This window comes from Labeo rohita, chromosome 16, assembly GCF_022985175.1.
Source record: "Labeo rohita strain BAU-BD-2019 chromosome 16, IGBB_LRoh.1.0, whole genome shotgun sequence".
In the NCBI taxonomy this organism is placed as follows: domain Eukaryota; kingdom Metazoa; phylum Chordata; class Actinopteri; order Cypriniformes; family Cyprinidae; genus Labeo; species Labeo rohita.
This window is the reverse complement of record NC_066884.1, coordinates 15926505-15949119: the sequence shown is the minus strand read 5'-3', so window position 1 is coordinate 15949119 and position 22615 is coordinate 15926505. Positions and strand designations below refer to the sequence as shown.

The 22615-nt window shown below is 35.4% G+C and overlaps 1 long non-coding RNA gene across 1 annotated transcript in view; it reads left to right on the top strand.

Annotated features, from left to right (window-relative positions):
• The window catches only part of LOC127178513 (uncharacterized), a 30566-nt gene extending 17407 nt beyond the window's left edge, over nt 1–13159 (top strand). The window contains exon 4 of the long non-coding RNA XR_007829407.1: nt 12327–13159. This is a non-coding gene — a long non-coding RNA (uncharacterized LOC127178513). The remainder of the gene's footprint in view (nt 1–12326) is intronic.
• The last annotated feature ends 9456 nt before the right edge of the window (nt 13160–22615 follow it).

Here is a 22615-nt window from a genome sequence, read left to right as displayed (position 1 = left end):
CGTTCATGGATGTGTGGGAGGACAGCATGCTTATGGTTCCAAAGCCAAAGCTCTGAAAACCTCTGCAGAATTTCTGTTTTATTCTTATGGCGGGTTAAGAAATTACATAAGACATCTTATTGATTTGTTGTTTCGTAAGTAATGAAGTAAGAAAGATGGAATAATTTAAAGGCGTACATCTCCTTTAAACATCTCCAGCACCAGCACTGTGATCTTGTGTGCTTGTAGAATGACATGCTTTTATGTTTGTCGGCCTTTATGTGCGTTGCTGCTTCACCGCTGAATGATGGATGAATCGTGTTTACATTACAGTCAAAAATATTACTAATGCATGTACATGGCGGCACATCCTGTGGTCTGACACTGATGGATTTCATGCATAATAAGGCCAGACTCTTTCAGGACCAGTAGTCGGAGGGAAGAATGCAAATACCCCCATCATATCTAATATGTATTCACTCATAAATGTTAATTCAATGAGTGTGCGTATTTACCACCAGAATGACTTTACGGAAATATTGCCACATTTTCAAATATGAACTCACTATTTGGCAAATCATTTGTGTGGTCCCTGTAGATAGGATTGAGTCTGCAGCTTATTTAATAGGAACGTGACCATACAAAGGCAATGTGGATAATTCACACGTTGTGAAAATGGAAATTTCTTGGCAGACGAGCCCGAAGCCATTATGCCCCATAGCAGAATCCTGAATACCCGTCTGCGTCTGTTTCCTATTTTTCCTCTTTCTTTTTCCACAACTCTCACTGAGACCTTAACGTTCTTGTCTATCAATGGCATAATTTTATCTATGGCCACGAGGGTTCATGTTTAACTACACAAGCAGTTAAAACGTCTATGATCACTTCATTTCTAGCTCTGAAGCCAAATGCCTGTTTCATATTCATGCGTTGATCTTCCAGTGAGTATTTTTACCATTTATGGATGCAACTGCAAAGCCCCGGTGAAGCATAGACGTTTCATTTTGTGCTTTTAATGAAATTATTGATAACAGTATTGATTCAGAGAGGTTGGTGTGACCTTGACATTTGCTTGGCAGGCTTTTAGAAGGATGTGAAGCAGACATTGTTTTGATTTATATCACCATAACACATCAAGTCAGTTCGTTTTTATTAGGTTGGTGGATATCAGATTGATGACATGGACTTGTAGGAGGCAGCTTAAAAAAATAGCAATATTCAATCTGTTCTGTGCATTCGATTGCACTTTCCATTGTACAGGAAAGAAAACTTCTGTGTTAAAAGATTGATATTTAAAGATCAATTTTGTAATTTAATATTTTCAGTGGCATGACTAGAGCTAACTACAGCGCATTATCATCAGTGTTTCATCCAATCGTCAATTACTGTCATTACCACTAGTTACTACAGCCCACAGTTTGCTAGCTATGCTCTAAAAAATGCAACTTGTGTTATTTGGCAACCCAGCGCTGGGTAAATATTAGACAGAACACATCCTGGGTTATTTTGGGTTAAATGTTTTCACCAAACATGTTGGGTTATTTTAATTAAGTCAACTATTGTTTAAAAAATATTATTATATTACTGGTTTAAAATAGACTGGAAAACACACAGAATTACTAGAGGCAACAGAAATACAGCATAGTTTACAATATTGCATCATTTAAACTCGTTTAACAAGCCTTTTAGACATAAAAATGTAACATTTAAAAGTAGAATTTTAATTTTAGTGTTTTCAACCATTTTTTTTACTGAAATAGTGCTAATTCTGATGCCGGTGTGTCGCCAAAATCTGAGCCGGTGAAGGGCTGCTGTTTATGCTTTATAAATGAAATAAAATGTATACAAACCTTTATTTTGCTGAAGAAGTGCAAATCGGCAGCGCTAAGAACCGCTCTCTCACGTAGAAGACTCAAAAGCCCGCGCTCTGCCTGAGTGTAACTCAGCAGCTGGGTTGTTTCATCAGAGACGGGCTCAGCCCAGCGGTTGGGTAGAAAAAAATAGCAGAGAATAGTGTTTTTTCAAGATTTTTGCTAACTTATTTTATTTACTTGGCATTTTTATACAAATTTGGCTGGGTGGTTAATAACTATTATTGCCAAGTTGGTGGTTTTCCCGCAGAATTGGGCTGCTTTAACACTGTTGCCGTGGGTTGTATTGACCGCAATAACGTTATAATTTTACCGTTTTTTACACCTTTGAAATGTGATTGGGATAGTTTTGGGTTAGTTTTGAGTAGTAATTGGGTGGGTTTTGTTTTGAAAACATATATAATATTCCTTGTACACCAGGGGTGCCCAAACTCTGTGCTGGAGGGCCGGTGTCTTAGTTTAGTTCCAACTTGCCTCAACACACCCACCAGCAAATTTCTAGTATGCCTAGTAAGAGCTTGATTAGCTGGTTTAGCTGTGTCTAATTGGGATTGGATCTAAACTCAGCAGAACCCTAAGGTTCATCCCTACAGGTCCGAGTTTAGGCACCCCCTGCTTTACACTTTAGACTTAAACAATTTTTCTGTACAACAAAGATTGATAAATTTGGGAAATCTTTTACAGTTGTCTTGGAACACAAAATTCTTTAGTTTGCATTTAAGCTGTTAGACCTAGCCACCAAAACTGACTGAACATACAAAAGCTCTAACTTCAGGCACTTAATGAATTATTTAGGCCCTACTGTTATTTCTCAAACTAAAAAATGAAAGCTCATTACAGACTTTAAGAACATGTAGTTTAGGAATCAAAACTCTGTGAAATCAAATTTGATTAAAGAAGTTTCTGACAAAATGAATATTAGATCTAACTAGCCACATTGATCACTTTCACTATGGATTAGTTGCTAGTCAGGCATATTTGAGTTTACCAACCAATGATTTTCATTACTACAAAGGTGGATACATTGTTTTTTTTGTTTTTTCCCCAGGGTTCATTACCTACTTTGGGGCAGGTTATGTTTTCGATCACAGAAGTCAAACAGACACTGGGCCAATCAGCTGTGAGCAGAGTGATGAATCTTTGATGCACTGAAATCATTTGCCCTGTATCTCTCCCTCCAACATAAAGTGCACTTCACAGGGAAAGACTTTCATAAATCCACATAATCGGCTTTCCATAATAATTATTTGAGAGATATAGATTTTCAGGAGAGAGAGAGTCTCGTACCTTTGTCAGCATTTTGAGCTGCACATTAAAATGTATTATTGGTTTGTATCTCTTTGCAAATGCTATATTTGAGGTGATGTCGAGAACCTGCTGAAAAATGCTTCTGTTGTTCTGATTGCAAAGTGTAGAACATTATTGGTGGTGTTTTTTCTTTAAGTTACATGGCCTTTAAAATGAGAAAACAAAAGGAAAGATATTAAGATAGATATCTTTAATAATTCTTGAGTTACAGGCATGCAAATTTGAGGCAAAAAACAGTGTGTCTTGCCATTTTTTAACTGTCACTGTTGGCATAATGAAACAAAGATTGTTAAAGTCAACCAATTTTACTAATAGACTTGCCAATCTCTGTGTAAAAATAAAATAATGACACTGTCAGCTTTCTAAAGTCACTTTACACCCCTGAAAATTGGCTCCAAATCTCTGATGAAAATGGTCATTTTCAAAAATTTGAGCCGGGGAAGTTTCTAAAATTTGGTTGATTTAGTACAAAATGGCTCATAGACTTCAGGATTGAACATGCAGTGTGAAAATGCATGTAGTTATAAAAAGAAAATACCTTGTTCCTGTTTTTGGCCTACAAAAATAGCCATCCCTGCATCCTTTTGTTGATTAGTTTTGGTACTACTGGTGACTCAGAAGTGACACATTTCCCTGTAAAAGAACCAGAAAACAGCAGTTTTCTTATACGTGAAATTCGGATGACACACTGTCGATACACTGAAAGACATTGCAGCACCTTGGCAATGAGCAAAACTGGTATTGGCATTTGCATTTACTCATTTGTTAGTGATTTGTAAAACCTGGACTTTCCAGCAGGGAGGCAGCTGAGAATACATGATGCTTGCTAAGCTAGGCCTTAAACAGCAAGGAGAAACCCGTAAGTCCTGAGCCTAACCAAAAGCCATTACTACAGTGTTGGCTAGCACCTCCCTTTGGGCCTGCTATACAGCAGATCTCGCAGCTCTGAGCCATAGGCAGGAACACAATAAGATTACAGTGTCTGAATGACAGCTAGCACAATGCACGAAGGATAAGAAGTGCAAAGAAAGAAATACAGACAAAGACAGACAGAAGGAGAGAAAGGGGGGAAGCAATCAGTGCATGAATATTCCATTTACTGCACTGGAGCACCATAGCAGTGCCTTTATACCTTCAGCCACCTGATCTGGAAATGAAATTACTACAGCCGATGCTCTTTTCTTCAATTTCTCACTCTTCCCTTTACTGTCCTTCGTCTTATCAAGGCTGACACTAATCCAATTTCAGCCCTGCTGGGGCCACAGCTTGCGCGGTTATGTATACTGATGCCTCTGCCGGTACACACACACACATACACACATTCTTACACACAAACTTACACACACTCTCGGGTGCTCGTATGCACCTTTGTGTTATCTGGATGCAACAGCTGCTCTGTAATTGCATTAGTGAAGTTCATTTGGCCGCAGCTGTTGTGGACTGGATGAGCAAGGTGGGCTTAATACACATACCGATTCCAGCACATCTGCCTTTAAAATGCATGTGGACACACAGACACTCACATTTTCAACTCCCAACACATGCAATCAGCCTCACATTTTTAATGGCTATTTTTAATGCCTTTAAATCTGAAGCAAACTGCCATGTGAAAACACAATCCCCTCCGTAATCACCTGTGCTGCACTGGCGGGATGGATTAATCAATCATAAGAGCCTGTTTTTTATTTTTTTTACTCTTGTGCAAAGCATTGTGGTCTCATTTTTCTGCAGCTATTTGTAGTTGTGCTCCGATTGACAGTTTCTGTACATATGGAAGAAAAAAAAAAAAAAAAAAAAAATATATATATATATATATATATTCTGATTTATATGTTAAATTTGAATATATAAATTGTCAATATATAGAAGTAAATCAGAATGTATAGAAGTCAGAATATATAACTGTAAATCAGAATATATAATTATTTCTGAATATACAGAAGTAAATAAGAATATATATTTATAAGTCTGGCTATATAAATGTAAGTTTTAATAAATATTTATAACTGAATATATATAAGAAAATCAAAATATATAGTTATAATTCTGAATGTATAGTAAATCAGAATATATATTTATAAATCTGAATATATATATAAACTGTCAGAGAATTTGACAGTTGAATATATAGAATACATAGTTATAAGTCTAAATTTGGGAATATATAGTTATTATTCAGACTATATAAATGTAAATCAGAATATATATTTAGATATCTGAATATATATAAGAAAATCAGAATATATACTGTAGTTATAATTCTGAATATATAGTAGTAAATCAGAATATATATTTATAACTGAATATGTGAATGAAAAATTTAGGAATATATAGTTATTATTCAGATTATATAAATGTAAATCAGATCATATAGTTATAATTCGGAATATATAATAGTAAAACAGTATATATTTATAAATCTGAATATATAAATTTAAATCGGAATATTATATATTTTTTATAAATCAGAATATATATTTATAAATCTGAATATATAGTTATACGTCTAAATATGTCAATTTAAATCAGCAATATATGTATGTTAGTAAATCTGAATATATAGTTAAAAGTCTAAATATGTAAATTTAAATTAGAAAATATAGTTATAAGTTTGAATATATGAATGACAAGTTTTGGAATATATAGTTATTATTCAGACTATATAATTGTAAATCAGAATATATATTTATAAATCTTGAGTATATAAATGCAAATCGGAATATATACTGTATAGTATTTACTGTATTATACTGTATTTAACATGATTTGCATTTTTTTTTTTTTATTCTTAGGCATGTCAATAGTCAGATGTTCTTTTTGTTCTTATACAAAACAGTTAGTAAATATTGTCATATTTTAATACTATATATATATATATATATATATATATACACATATTATATTCATGTAATCATGCGTGTGTGTATATTCATTGATATACAGTACTGTGCAAAAGTCTTAGGCCACTAGTATTTTCACCAGCTAAAAAATGGTTTAAAGTAAGTTATTTCTATCTTTTGCTGTAGTGTGTCAGTAGAAAATATCAGTTTACATTTCTAAACATTCATTTTGCCATTAATTATAATAATCCAGTGGGATTTTTGTATGGATCACAGGCTGTTGTCAGACTCCTTGTGCAAACAGAGATGTGATCTCTCCATCATTCAATTCAGTCTGTCTTAAGAAACAGAAAAAACGGAGACAGACTAAATCCAGAAGAACTGTGGCAACATCTCCAAGATGCTTTAAGAGACCTACACCTACAAAGCTACAGTACTGTTAAAATGTTCAGACAGTTAGGCACATAAAATGAGGATGCTGTCAAAAACAATGTCATAAATAGATTTTCTTTATCAATGAACTTCTTTTAACTAAAATAAATCAGCATTTGATGTGACCATCCTTTGCATTTAAAGTAGCTTTCGCCCTATGTGCACTTGTGCAGAGTTTTTCAGGTCGCTTTGCAGGTAGGTTATTTGAAACATCTTGGAGATGTTGAAACAGTTCTTCTGGATTTAGTCTGTTTTAGTTATTCTGTTTCTTCATGTCATTCCAGAGACAGACTGGATGATGGTGAGATCAGATGTCTGTGTGGAGCACTGGCTGTTGTCAGACTGCCTGTGCAAACAAAAATCTCACTAGATTATTACAATTAATGGCAAACAGAATGTTTGGAAATGTAAACTGATGTTTCCTACTGACACACTGCAGCAAAAGATAGGAATAACTTACTTTAAACCATTTTTTAGCTGGTGAAAATACTAGTGGGCTAAGACTTTTGCACAGTACTATATATATATATATATATATATATGTGTGTGTGTATATATATATATATATATATATATATATATGTGTGTGTGTGTGTGTATGTGTATAAAATAAGTATTCATTTAGTATTAAAATATTTACTAAATTGAAAGATCAGTGGAAAAAAAATGGTTCTTTTTTTGATTTATGGTAACATTTGGCAGTCTGATCAAACAGTGGGTCAAGAGAAAGCTATTCAGAATTTAAAATGTGAGGTCAAATTGAGCACATTGCATTAATTCTACAATTCTACAATACAGGAACAGCATTTTAATGCAGTAGATGTTGTTGCATTCTATGTATTTTGGCAAATAGTAGGTCTTTTTTTTTCTTGTAGGTAATAGGCACAACTAAAGCTCCTACTTGGATGGGGAATGTACAAGAGGCATGTCTCCTCTCATATGGTCTCTGAAATGACTGAGTGCAACTCAGAAATTCTCTGACAGTTCATCAGGTAAAGCTGTTGAATATGTTTACCATGTATAAAATGTAACCCTGTCTAAAATGCCCTTGACCAGACTTGGCAAATGGGAAAGAGGTGAAATCTTTTCCTCCTCAAAAACAGCTCTTTAAATCCATTGCTCTGAGGAGCAATCATTGTGTCCCTATTATTCCTGCTGCTGTCACCAACAACAGATAGTGTGTCTGAGTGTGTATGTGTGTGTGAGTGCTGAGTAATGGTAGGTGGAGGAAGGTCAGCCAGTCCTTGCAGAGCGACTCCAGGGAGTGTGAACAGGGATATTAGATTATCCGCACATGCAAATCACAGGCTAAAACAAAGGCCAGATTCAAATCACACCAGCAACAGGCTCACATCAGAGCTGATGGGAATGCGTTTGGGTCTGGTTCTATTAAACACCCCCTTATAAGGAATAGTCCAGATTCAGTACAAGTTAAAGGGATGGTTCACTCAAAAATGAAAATTCTCTCATTAATTACTCAAGTTATTTTTGGGTGAACTATCCCTTTACAGTTTTGTAACTCTTCAAAATTGTCCAAAGTCAACATTGTTCCACATTTGCTGTAGCTAACTTGTATTGAACACAGAATATTCCTTTAACAGAGCCTTGGACAATTTAGATGTGAGAAAATGGTAAATTTGTGTAGTCAACACTGCATTAAACACAATTTAAAAAAGCATGAAGCCAAATATAGTGTTCCATAAAACACTGCCAATTCTGTTTCTATTTGGTACAGAATAGTCGTGTGAGAAGTTCATCATCAACTAATTAGCCAAAGTTAAAGCTTTTGAGCTTTTAGTGGTGGCTGCGCTAAGTGTTAGCTGCTCTTTTGAACTCAATAAAACAAAAACTGTGAATTCATGTTTATCTCCCGTAAATCCGTATCGGAGCACCCTAAGCTTCTCTATATAAATGTATAAATTTAGCACGGCGATAAAAAGCTGAGTTTGACACCGAACTCCTGAGATGAAATGCTCACTTGTGTCTGTGTGTGTCAGTGTGCGAGAGTGTGGGATTGCTTACTTCGGAAATGAAGGGCTCCCAAGAGTGTTTGCTTAGGTAGACTTTTATAGTATAACGGAAAAAATGGGCTGTGCTGTCATCTTTTACCCCTCAGGCGTAGACAGAGAGAGAGAGAGAGGGAGGAGGAATTGTCCCCTGCTAAGCTGCAACTGCTTCGGCAATACAAATGTAAACTAAAAGTAAGAGTGAGAGAGATTTTCACTTTCAACACTTTTATAGTGTACATCAAAGACTCCGCTGTAGTTATTCAGACTAGTTTATTATTCTGTGTAGCAAGAGTTTGGAAACAGCGTTTTAATCGGCGGAATGGCCATCAGTGAAATAGAAAATTAATAACATCACACTGTTTCACAGAAAAGTTTGCAGGGTGTTACGCTCATGAATGTGTGCATTTATTTACATATATTCTGCCCTTTGTCGTCATGAACTTGTCTGTCCTAATTTGCTGAAAGAGCTCTGACTGGGTCACTTTGGGACTTTTGCTGTGTCTTTTCAAGCTCTTAAAGGGATAGTTCACACAAAAATGAAAATTCTCATGTCGTATTAATAGCCTCATGTCGTTCCAAACCCATTCATCTTTCTGACCTTGCGTAGACAGCAACGCAACTACCACTTTCGAGGCTCAGAAAGGTAGTAAGGACATTGTTAAAATAATCCATGTGACATCAGTGGTTCAACTGTAATTTTATGAAGCTACGAGAATGCTTGTTGTGCACAAAGAAAACAGAAATAACGACTTTATTTAACGATTTCTTTTTTCTGTGTCAGTCCTTGACGCATGAGTCTTCCTCTGCTTGTTAACAAGATGCAGCACATCCGTGTTTTACATCAGAAGCACCAAATACTTTGTGGTAATGCCATTTCACTCCTGCCCCTCCATTTTTGTGATAATTGACATCGAGAGTCCAGAGAATTGTACTGCAGTGTTTTGTTTTGTTTTTTTTCCAGAATAAGTGAAAACCTTATAGGACTAGTTCACAAAAGTAGGTTTTTTACATCTTGACAATCATCTAACAAACGATTTGCTTGACAGCTGTGGTTCTAGAGGCAAAGTTTTCCGGAAAGAAAAGTGCTATCATATGATAGGAATATTGTATGTATGTCTGAAAAACTTCACAATGTACAATTGTTTACGCCCTTGAAACATCTGATATTAGCCCCTAGTGGCCAATTTCAAATTTAATTTCTCACAGACCTTTAGGGCCATGAGTCAAACAGGCCCACAGAGTTTTATTCCGATCGATCTTTGTTAACCTTGTCTAATAGGTGCTCAAATTTCATTGGCCAATGGCAGCCATGTTTTTTGAGATAACGCAAATGTCCTTATAGACACTTGTGGCACATTGGACAAAGACTGTGAATATTGATTTTCATGTTGATTGGACGATTAGTTGCACAGTTATAGCCATTTTTATGTTTTTCCCTCTTAAACCCCATAATCCCCCCCCACCAAGTGGGCAAACTCCTCGATTTTATATTTAATGTGACCTCAGATTGAGCTTTTATATACTTGTTCTGAGTACGGTAAAGATACCTCATTCCATTCAAAAGTTATAGCCGTTTTAGTAACAGCAGCCCTGCACCTTTCAAAAGTTTTGGCACCCCTTTGCGAAGGTGATTTGAAAGTTCTTTTTTTGGGTAAATATTGATATTCACTCTCCAGAGAGTCTTTCTGGTTTAGTTCTGATCGGGTGACAAACCTAGGACTAGTTCGCAAAGTATGTTTTTCAAATCTTGAGTAGATAAATTTAAATTTAAAATTTAAGTTTAATACATTTTGTGGGGTTGACAATTAAAATCCGAGGGGTGTGTTTTGTCTGGCATAAGCCAAGTATTCCACTTGAGCCTTCGATGAACAATTTAGGAGGTGCCTACAATGTCCCCAAGGCCCCAATCGGGCTGACGGGGAGCGCTACAGCGAACAAAAATATGAAATTGTTCATAACTCCTAAACTGTCAGTCATGGCTCAAGTGTCTTATGTTGTTAATTCTTGGGTCATGCTGGACAAAACGCATGCCTCAGAATTGATCGTGAGCCGGCAAACTTTTCAGGTATTTTGGATTTCTTGCAAAACCTACTTTTGCAAACTAGTCCTAGGTTTTTCACCAAATCGGAACCGAACCAGTGCAGACAGATTCTCTGGAGAGTGAATATCAATAATTGTCAAAAAATTTTGAACCTCATAACACTTATGTAAGAGCTCAATCTGAGGTCACAGGGGAAAAAATCGCAGAGCTTGGCCACTTGGTGGCTCTATAAGAGGGGAAAAACCATAAAAATAGCTATAACAGCACAACTATTTGTCCTATTAACATGAAAATCACTGTGCAATGTCGTGGTCCATAGTGCCACAAGTGTCTAAGGGACATTTGCGTATTTAAAAAAATGGCCACCACTGGCCAATAAAGTTTAAGCACATATTAGACAAGGTTATCAGAGGCTGATCGGAAGGAAACTCTGTGGGTCTGTTTGACTCACGGCCCCAAAGATCTTTGAGAAATTTGAAAGAAATCACCCAACGGGGGCTATATGACATTTTTTAAGGGCGTACACAATTCTACATTGCACAGTTGTTCGCACATACACGCAATATTCGTATCTCGTGATAGTACTTTTAATTCCGAACAACTTTGCCTCTAGAATCACTGCTGTCAATCAAATAATTTGTTAAATGATTGAGAAGATTGTGAACTACTCCTAGGTTTTTTACTGCAGTACAGTTCTCTGGACTTTCTAGGTTAAGAATCATCCATTTTTTTTTTTTAAATGTAACCCTTTGGGAAGCTATAATGGGGTTGTTTAGAAAAGGGGCCTGTCCAAATTTACCCAAAATCCTATAAAGCCTAAAGAAAAACTCAAAACTAAATGAAACCTGGTGAGCACATGCAACAGTTGATTCTAAACAAGCATGCAAAGTTTTAAGGGAATCGGACCACAGCTGGTGCTATAACAGTTATAAGCATTAAAAACATCATATTTGTATGGTCAGTTACCTGGATTTGTGAAAAATGCTTTTTTAATCATTGATTTAGGTGGTTACAGGCTTGCTAAATACGTTTTTTGTATGTGCTTAAATGCCCTAAAGCACTTGAGCCGCAATAACCGCTGCTTGCAGCTATATTTTTGTACTATTGATCGCTGTAGCGCCCCCGTCAGCCCGATTGGGGCGAGCCTTGATGATGTTGTAGATGGTGTGAGCACCACCTCCAAGTTTCAAGTCTCTACGTCTTACGGTTTGGTCTGCATAATGAGTTTTATGTGCAGAGTTACCTGGTGCCATTTATTGGTCCACCTGTTTTTAAAAGACTAATAACCAGTTAAGCAGAAAAAGGTAAATATTGGTAAAAAGTATCAGCCAAACGATAAATGGATTGTAAAATGCATGTAATAAAGTTGTAACACTGGTGTCAAAGTATAAGTAATATGAAATGCCTGAAAGTTATATTTTTCATTAAACTCTTATTTTATAAACTCATATTTTCTTCCTGGCGATTTGCATCTTAATGCCACTGCTCACTCTGACAATAGGTTTTTATGGCTGGCCATGTGTGACAAGTCATGATCGAGTCTTTGGTTAAAGGGCTCAATCTCTGGTCTTCCGCCCGCCAACCAAAATCACCAATGTTTGGACACGCATGTCTGCTTTTCCCCCGTAAGCCTGCAGTGCTCCAGGGAGGGAGGAACCAGAGACAGACTGATGATTTCTCCTGCACCTCCCTTCTGTGGTTCGGGTTGCTACCGTTGCTTCGCCTGCAGGCCTGTGTGATGTAGTGTAGAGGAGCGGGGCCTGCGAAACGCTGTCTGCTGTGAACTAATGTGCTTGTATTCTTCCTGGAGCAATGTCTGCCTCTCTCTCTTCCTCTCTCTCCACAGCCATTTGCCTCTTCTCCTTCTGTGAGTTTGGCACCCAATAGATCTCCTGCCTTCATTCCCCTGCTCTAAAAAAGCGACCCAGAGAGAAAGACATAATGAAGTGGAAAGATAAAGAGTGAGATGTGGAAAGATAAAGGTCAAAGTGGGCAACAGAACGAGAAGAACGCAGCTAGAGAGAGGGATGGCAACATTTGGAGGGAGTCATCAAAGCTGGATCTTTCTTCATCAGTGCATTTTGGTTGCGTGGTAAAAGCTCTGGTTCACGGCCAAACACACTGAGTCAATGATGCTCCTAATCTGGATTCGGGCACACATTACAGAGGTCCTGGAGGAATCTGGACCCCACTCATCATTTGAGGGTCTCTTCTCGGCTGATCTCTCCTCCTGGCAAGGAGCATTAATGCGATGTGGAGGCCTCTAATTTCCCTGCTCACAACAGGCCTACACTTCACCCTTTGTCTGGCTGAATTCAGCTGCTGAATGATTAGAATGAGCACCTGATTACTTTTGTGCAGGTGTCATCTAAATAAATGTGGAGGCTGTTTAGTGACTAGACCAAAATGGCCTTAAACCAGGATAATACCATTTACCTTCAGCTCTAAAAAAAAAAAAGTGTCAATATTTTATAGCTTTTTTTAAATTTAACAGTATAATTGATCAAAACTGTGTGTGTCTGTACTTAAAACATGAAAAAATATCTGCCAAATATCCCTTTCAGAAAACAAAACTTGTCTTATAATGACCTTTTATAATAACATGTTATGTTTTCAGGTGAATTTATCTTGATTAGAAATGTTTGTACTGGATAACAAGACTAAAAAAAAAAGTTTTTTCTTTAAAAAATATGTGAATATCCCTAAAACAAGTTATATTCACTTTAAAACTAAAATTGCATTAAAAATAAATACTTGTTTTTAGAAAATACGTCTCGAAATAAGATTCTTGCTTATAGGAAAAACTTGATATATTTTTTCAGAAAACAACACTTACGTCTTATGATATTTCATGTCACATTTTATATCACTTCTCTAAATGTTAAATTTATCTTGATTAGGAATATTTATACTGGAAAACAAATGTAAAAAAAAAAAAAAAAGACAATAGTCTTCATTGCATATAAATAAATAAATAAATAATTATCTTTTTTTTTCCATTAAAAATATGTAAACATCCCTAAAATACAAAATATTCACTTTAGAACTATAATTGCATTAGATAAAAAAATACATCTTGAAATAAGTTTATTTTTCTTACCCTCTTGGCATTTTTTTCTGGTTTTAATCATAAACTTGATATATTTTTTAGAAAACAAAACTCATGTCTTATATGTCATCTCACATTTTATATGACTTCTCAAGTAAATGTATCTTAATTAGGAATGTTAATACTGGTGAACAAGACATGAAATGCAAAATATATATATAAAATAAATAAATAAATAAATAACAAAAAGCAATAAATAAATGAAAAAAAAAAAAAGTTAATAATTCTTTTTTTTTTTTCCCCCATTTAAAATATGTAAACATCCCTAAACAAGAAATATTCACTTTAGAACTAAAATAGCATTAGATAAAAAAAAAAAAAAAACTTGTTTTTGGAAAATACATCTTGAAATAAGTTTATTTTTCTTACCCTCTTGGCATTTTTTTTTTCGTTTTAATCATAAACTTGATATATTTTTCAGAAAACAAAACCCAGGTCTCATATCTCCTCTCACATTTTATATCACTTCTCAAGTAAATGTATCTAATGTTTATACTGGAAAAAAAAAAAAAAAAAAAAAAAAAAAAGATTAGTCTTCATTGGAAAAAAAAAGTTAATATCCTTTTTTTCTATTAAAAATATGTACAAATCCCTAAAGCAAACTTTAGAACTAAAATTGCTTTAGATATAAATGTTTTTGGAAAATACATCTTAAAATAATTTTAATTTTCTTACCCTCTTGGCATTTTTTTTTCTTATTTTAATCATAAACTTGATATATTTTTCAGAAAACAAAACTCATATCTTCATTGGGAAAAAAGTTATTAATCCTTTTTTTCCATTAAAAATATGTAAACATCCCTAAGCAAGATATATTCACTTTAGAACTAAAATTGCATTAGATATAAATGCTTGTTTTTGGGAAATACATCTTGAAATAAGTTTACTTTTTCTTACCCTCTTGGCTTTTTTTCTTGTTTTAATCATAAACTTCATATATTTTTCAGAAAATAAAACTCATGTCTTATATCTCATCTCACATTTTATATCACAAAAAAAGTTAATAATTCTTTTTTTTTTTCATTAAAAATATGTAAGCATCCCTAAGACAGGATATATTAATTTTAAAACTAAAATTGCTTTAGATTTAAATGCTTGTTTTTAGAAAATACATCTTGATTATTTTTCTTACCCCCTGGCACTTTTTTCTTGTTTTAAGCGTAGAATCTGGCAAAGTTTGTGCTTAGAAGAAGAAATAAAAATGGGTTAAGACAAATAAACTTAATTTAAGATATAAGTTTATGATATCTTATGCAAATTTTCTTCACAAGCCTTTGAAGGATTAAAGCGTGCTTAGATTTTTTTTTTTATAGAGGAAAAAAGACTGATTAAAAAGTGATTATCTATTATTAGTCTAATTAAGATTATTGCGATCTCTGTTTTAGATGTCTAATGATGTGTGATTTATGATTTTGAACGTTTTATGTAATTTGTACCGCAGTGTATAGTGCTGAATCAAACTGTTTTGTTTGCATATTTAGGAAGAAATCACAGTATGTTCCTGGAAGCAGTCATGTGTGAAAGCACCCTGATGTTCTTGTGGAATTGAGTCTTCAGAAACTGAACTCAAATGAAAATTGAATGAGCAGATGATGGGTGGAAAATTCTCTATTTTAATTCTGAAACTACTTTTTAAATCATACTAGCGTTTATTTTATGTGACAGACAGAACTGTTGGATATCGTAACACCATCTACAACATTACATGAAATACTGTAATTGACAAGATTTACGCCTTGCTTCTGTGAATACACGCATTGCTCAACTTTCCTAAATGTCGTTTCTGTCGTCGGTATTTTGTGCAAAATGCACCGTTAGTCTGCACTCCGTAAAGATGAAAGTGTCCTAGCGTTAGCCCTCCGGGGACCGAATCCTGCAGCGTACTGTGATCACAGCGTGTCACTGACTGGTACGTGTGTTTGCGATGATCCCTGGCAATCAGCGGAGCCGTTTCTCAGATGTTCGGAAGACAAGAGTGACACTCATTTACTTTGTGAAGATCCTGTTCGCTTTGTTACTGCAGCACAAATCTGTATAATTCTGTCACACTTGGATTAAGACTAGCTCAAAATCTCCTCCGACAGGGAAGCAGGACGCACACACGCAGATTGTGGCGTTTGGGGGTCTTTGTCTGCTGAAACACTGGGTGGTGTGATAAATCCTGCTTGACTGCTGCATGTTCGACTGTGCTTGTTTGTGCCAGTAGATCTAGTAGTGCCAGTCCAAATGTGGGCATATGCCCTCTTCCCCCAGCTTGTGCCAGGACTCTGACACCATCTGTCTGGATGTCACACTCCCATTTTCCAGCCCATTTCTTTCCACTGTAGGATGCTGTCAAGGTGTTTAACGTTTGTGTGGTTGGAAAGGATAGGAAACCATTTTCTTCATTGCTGAGCTCTTTTATGGCACATTATTCAGGGCCAGACACTCAGTCATTCAGAGCGGGAAAAAGGGATCAAATCTAATTCTCTTCAGCTGGATATGCAGGGAAACCAATCAGTTTATGATACTGCTGGGCTGTGTAGGAAAGCGAACATTAAAAGGGAGATTTACAGCTCTTTCCGAATCGTCGGCATGGCCTGTGACGGAGTTTACACCATACAGTGGCCTCAAAAAGTATTGAAAGCTTATGCTACACTTGAAAGTGTCTGAATGCCTTTGCATTAGATAACACAACATAATATCAAGCAAGTAGCTTATGCAAACATATGATGCAAGACCCTTTCTCAAAAATGTTTTTTAGCCACTTTAATCTTTTAACTGTGGTGCTCAAATAATGTTTAGTGGATGTATGTCATCAGTTTCCCTCAAGTTTATACAGGTTTCTTAATAGTGTGCTGGTGTTGTTCATGACATTAAAGGAGAAGTCCACTTCCAGAACAACGATTTACAAATAATTTACTCACCCCCTTGTCATCCAAGATGTTCATGTCTTTCTGTCTTCAGTCGTAAAGAAATTATGTTTTTTGAGGAAAACATTTCTTCATATAATGGACTGGCATGGTGCCCCGATTTTGAACTTCCAAAATGCAGTTTAAATGCGGCTTCAAACGATCCCAAATGCGGTTGTAAACCATCCTGACTGTTTTTGTTCTGGTTCGTGACAGTTAGGGTATGTCGAAAAACTCCCATCTCATGTTCTCCCTCAACTTCAAAATCGTCCTATATCACTGTTTTACCTTTTTTGTTAAGGGTGTTTGATCTTTTTTTTTGTATGTTCACTTTGCAAAGACTGGGTCGGTACTTCTGCAGTGATGTAGAATGATTTTGAAATGATTTTTGAAGTTGAGGGAGAAAATACGATTGGAGTTTTTCGACATACCTCAAGTATCTTGAATCAGAATACACAGAGTTTATGGAGAGAAAGGCAAGACAAGCGTTTGAGATTAAAAAGTATTTAAATTGTATTGTTTTTTTTAAATGAAAATAACATATCGTTTAGCTAGATAAGACCCTTCTTTCTTGGCTGGGATCGTTTACAAATGCTTTCAGGATCGTTTGAATATGCATTTAAACTGCATTTTGGAAGTTCAAAATTGGGGCAGCATAGTAGTCCATTATGCAACCCGTGTTGCATTATATGAAGTAAAATGCTGAAATGTTTTCCTCAAAAAGCATAATTTCTTTACGACTGAAGAAAGAAAGACATGAACATCTTGGATGACAAGGAGGTTGACTACATTATATGTGAATCTTTGTTTTGGAAGTGGACTTACAACATACAACCCTAATGTACAAAAATGATAAGAAAAAACTAAGAAGAAAGAGTTACAGACAACAAAACAACAAAAAACATCAAATTAAAAAAACTGTAACAGGGAATTCTGGGAATGTCAATTTACGGTTATTCACTTGGTCTTTTACTGTTAACCATTTAACAGGTTTTTACTGTAGCATTTTTACAGTTTTTTACCGTTAAATTCACTGTCATTTTTTACAGTGGAACTTTACTATTTCAGATTAATTCAGTCAGATTTATATTAAAAAATGTCCTGGCTTTTCCAAGCTTTATAATTGCAGTGAATGGCTGTTGAGATTTTGAAGTCCAAGAAAGTGCATCCATCCATCATAAAGTACTCCACACAGCTCCGGGGGGTTAATAAAGGCCTCGTGAAGCATATCAGTGCATTTGTGTAAGAAAAATATTTACATTTAAAATCTTGTAAACTATAATCTCTAGCTTCTGCTAACTGTCGTACACACATTCATGTTTTTTGAAAGTTTTAAATACGGATATTTTTCTTACACAAACAGGCCTTCTGACTCACTTTAGGCCTTTGCTAACCCCCTTGGAGCTGTGTGGAGTACATTTCATGATGGATAGATACACTTTATTGGACTTCAAAATCTCAACAGCCATTCACTTTCATTATAAAGCTTGGAAGAGCCAGGACATTTTTATATAACTCCGATTGTATTTGTCTGAAAGAAAAAAGTCATATACACCTAGGATGGCTTGAGGGTGAGTAAACCATGGGGTAATTTTCATTTTTGGGTGAACTATCCCTTTAAGACTCAGCAGTCATGGGTGCCCAAGGCTAACTGATAGACATGTGGAGCAAAGGCCAATCCAGTCAAGTTTGTTTAGTAAAGGACTCCATAGTATCAGAACTGGACTATAAAGCAACGGAAGAGAGTGATGAATCACATTTTCTTTTAGATTGTGTGGACACGTACGTCCCTCTCTTAGCAGTATAATATTGCAAAAATTGTTCAGGAATGGTTTGAGGAACAAGACAAAGAGTTCAAGGTATTTCCTCTGCCTCCAAATTCCCCAGATCTCAATCCAATTGAGCATCTATGGGATGTGATGGTTCAACAAATCCAATCCATGGAGGCTTAAAGGATCTGCTGCTAATGTCTTGGTGCCAGATACCACAAGACACATTCAGAGGTCTTCTGAAGTCCATGCTTTCATGCATCAGAGCAGGTTTGGCAGCACGAGGAAGACCTACAGTATATATGTGTATACTGTATATACATATAAATGACATACTCTACATATAAATATGTGTATGTTTGTGTATGTACTTAGGCGTATGTAGTTGATTGTGTTAATAATTAGGCTATGATGATGCATAAATGTCAACCTTCTAAATCTCAAGTCTCCTTCATGGCTTAATGAATGAAACATTTCTGAGACGTGAGATGAGCCAGTCGGCATTATCATACATTGTAATTCCTATACCATTGCTGATATACGAATTGCAAATGTCATGCATAATATATTTTTCTCATTTTCCACAATCAAGTTTTTGCTCAAGATTTCAAGATTATTACTCGCCAGTAATAAGTTCCAATTGAATTGTAATCATAGCTAGCAAGTGTTCAAAAAGCAATCTTACAATGTGAGAGGAATAATTAAGTTCTGCTTTATTGTAATTCTGATACAGATTAGATATTCTCTCTTTGTCTTTATGTAAATACAGATACAAAACCACTTTCTTTTATTAAAGATGAGCTGCCCAAGGGGGAAACATATTAAATATTTCATCCGCAGATATGGGGCTCATTACACAAGACTGTTTTGACATTATTTAATGCTTGGGGCCGACCCAGCTTAAAGAACAAAACACACATACACATGTGCATAAAAAACATTTCCCTTGATGGCATTTTAATCACAGGGAATGTTGGATATGTACAAAACCTTTTGACACTAATATTATTTACACGATATGAAAAAGAAACAATGTTCACCTCTACCAGTCAAATCGAATTTCCAAGGCTCTGAATAATTCAGAAAAAAAAATGCTGCTCGCAGCGACGCACATTTTTAACTAGTAGCCATAAAACAGCTCAGTTGTTTTATGTTTTGTTCATGCAAATTCCTGAGTAACTCACCACATTACTGTTAAAAGTGGAGATAATGAAGTTGTTTAAGTTGACCTCATTTCATACAGGGAAAGATGAAAATACAAAGAAGTTAAAATACTGTCATAATTTACTAACCTTCATGTCGCAGGACAATTTTATCATGTTGGATAGACAGATTTTCTGATAATGTGTGCATTAGGGCCTAGTCAAAATATATATATTTTTTTCTGATCAAAAACTGTCCTGCAATTCAAACAATGATTTGAAATATGCAACAACAACAACAAAAAAAATTACATCAAGAAACATTTACTTGAGAGGCAACATGACATTAGATATTAAATCTTGTTTTCTGAAAAATATATCAACATTTGGTTTATGCTTAAAACAAAGAAAAAGAAGATGCAAAGTGGTAATATTGAATGTAATATTCTATGTGATATTGTAACTATCAAATCCAATAGCTGTGTATCAAATCAATAAATATATGCCCAATGTTTATGATGCTCCTATAGTCATTTGTTGTAAATGCATTGAATCGAGTAGCCTGTGCTTTGTTTTATATTCTGTGGAAGAAAAATATATGACTTTGAATGATGACAGACTTGGGTCAACAATCCTTTTAAGGCACAATCTATGTCTTTCATGCTCACATTGGTATCTTGAGAGATAAATGCAGTATAAATGGTCTTTCACTTTGTTTTTCTGTCTCTCTTGTTCCATCATTTCCTCACCTCAGTGTAACCCTCAGTGTAACCGCCTCTCACCAGGTTAAACTGTAAAGGCATTGATTCTGTAGTAAACAGAGCGAGCTCTTTTCCATCTTAACTGGTAGGCTACATTAATATACCGTGTGTGTCTCCTGTGGGAGCTCAGAGACGCTTTGCCATCTGAGCTCCAACATGCTGCAAATGACCGGCTGCATCCCACTTATCATCTCAGGGGTCCGCCTGAGAGTCCTTCCCTTTGCTCCTACACAGCCTCCTTTTAGATAGGCTTTATCCTGTGAGAGAGCTGATGTCTGAGCGGATGTGTGTTTGTGTGTTAAGGCCTTCTTTTTAAGCTGTCATTGGACGTCCTTGAGCTGTTATCTCCCCTGGTTTAACGTTCATTGGCCACAAATTACTATAAACAATCTCTGAATGCTGTATCTCCCAGCTGACGGGACATATTGGAAATATGAAAACAGCACATTCCCTAGACTAGCACTGCAGGGCTGTGTGCCATTCAGGACTGAACTGACAAAGTCCTTTTAAATTTTAATGAATACATGATCATTTATGAACCAGTGAACACTTCATGATTGTTCAACTTTAAATGTTATAAATACACAAAAAGTATTCTCGTAGCGTCATAATATTATGTTTGAACCACATCACATGGACTACTTTAACAATGTCCTTACTACCTCTCTGGGCCTTGAACGTGGTAGTTGCACTGCTGTCTGTGCAGGGTCAGAAAACTCTTGAATTTCATCAAACATATCTTCTTGTCCTCTGTGTGACGCCTAAGTTTACTTCACTATATTAAAAATAAATCCTAATCTAATCATGACAAACTATACATTGTTGGAAAGGTCTAAGACTCCTAAATAGATATTTTACCATATTTTTGTGTTACAAATTATGTAGGAAAAGTAATAGATTAATATATGTCAAGAGTGCAACTTCTACATTAAAATCTACATTATAACATGAGTTCTGACCTTTGTCACAAAAGAATTTCTTTGTTGCCTTTTTCCCTATCACATTTTAGAAATCATATCGTTTTTTATTTCTGTGACGTCACGGCTGGGACAACAACATACAAACTGTCATTTATAGTCTTAGGTACTGATTATGTGCTTTATTCATTGTTAAAAGTGTCTAATGTGAGTTTGAATATCATATTGTACCACATTTATAGCTATACTGAAATCAATAATAGAAACAGTTGAGGTCAAAAGTTTACATACACCTTGCAGAATTATTTTACCAAAATAAGTGGGATCATACAAAATGCATGTTATTTTTTATGTAATACCGACCTGAATATGATATCCCACATAAAAGACGTTTACATATAGTCCACAATAGAAAATAATAGTTGTATTTAAAAAAAAAAAAATTACCAAGTTCAAAAGTTTACATACACTTGATTCTTAATATTGTGTTGTTACCTGAATGATCCACAGCTGTGTTTTTTTTTTTTTTTTTTTTTAAGTGTTCTTAAGTCTCTTGTTTGTCCTGAACAGTTAAACTGCCTGCTGTTCTTTAGAAAAATCCTCCAGGCCCCAAAAATCCTCTGTTTTTTTTAGCATTTTTGTGTATTTGAACCCTTTCCAACAATGACTGTATGATTTTGAGATCCACCTTTTCACAATCAAGACAACTGAGGGACTCATATACAGCTATTACAGAAGATTCAAACGCTCATTGATGCTTCAGAAGGAAACCTAGTGCATTCCCGTCTGTTTGACGTCTGCATTTACATCTGGAAGATGTATTTGCTCATCTGCAATACATCTATAGGACATTTCCTATCAGATGTCAAATAGACATCTATTAGATGTCTTTAAAATGTTTATTATTTAGAATGCATGTAAAACTGACATCTTACAGATGTCTGCCAGATGTTTGTACGCAGCGGATGCTTTCCAGATCAAGTGATCTTTAACAGACATCTTGCGGACGGACATGTGCTATCTGGGTTAAGAGCCGGGGGGTGAAAACTTTTTGAATTGGAATATCAGGGTAAATTTAACTTATTTATTATGCTAAAAAAACAAGAATTTGAAGAACAGCGGGCAGTTTAACTGTTCAAGACAAACAAGGGACTCATGAACAGCTATCGTAAACAAAAAAAACAGCTGTGGATCATTCAGGTAACTACACATTAAAAATCAAGTGTATGTAAAGTTTTAAACGGGCCATTTTTTAAATATTCAACCATTATTTTCTCTTGTGGACTTTCTCTTGCATCACGTGTAGTTAGGACATGGTGTTACAGGTTTGGAATGACATGAGGGTGAGTAATTAATGATAGAATTTTCTTTTTTGGATGAACTATCCCTGTAAGTTAATCAGTTAACCTAGTTCTTTTTATAGTTGTTGTTTCATTTGAGTTTCTTATCCGAATGTTGGGACAGAAATATGTTGCATATTGCAAATTAATCTGGCCAGGAACTGTCCTCATGGGTCACCTGATTGACATGTAATTATTGGGGTGTA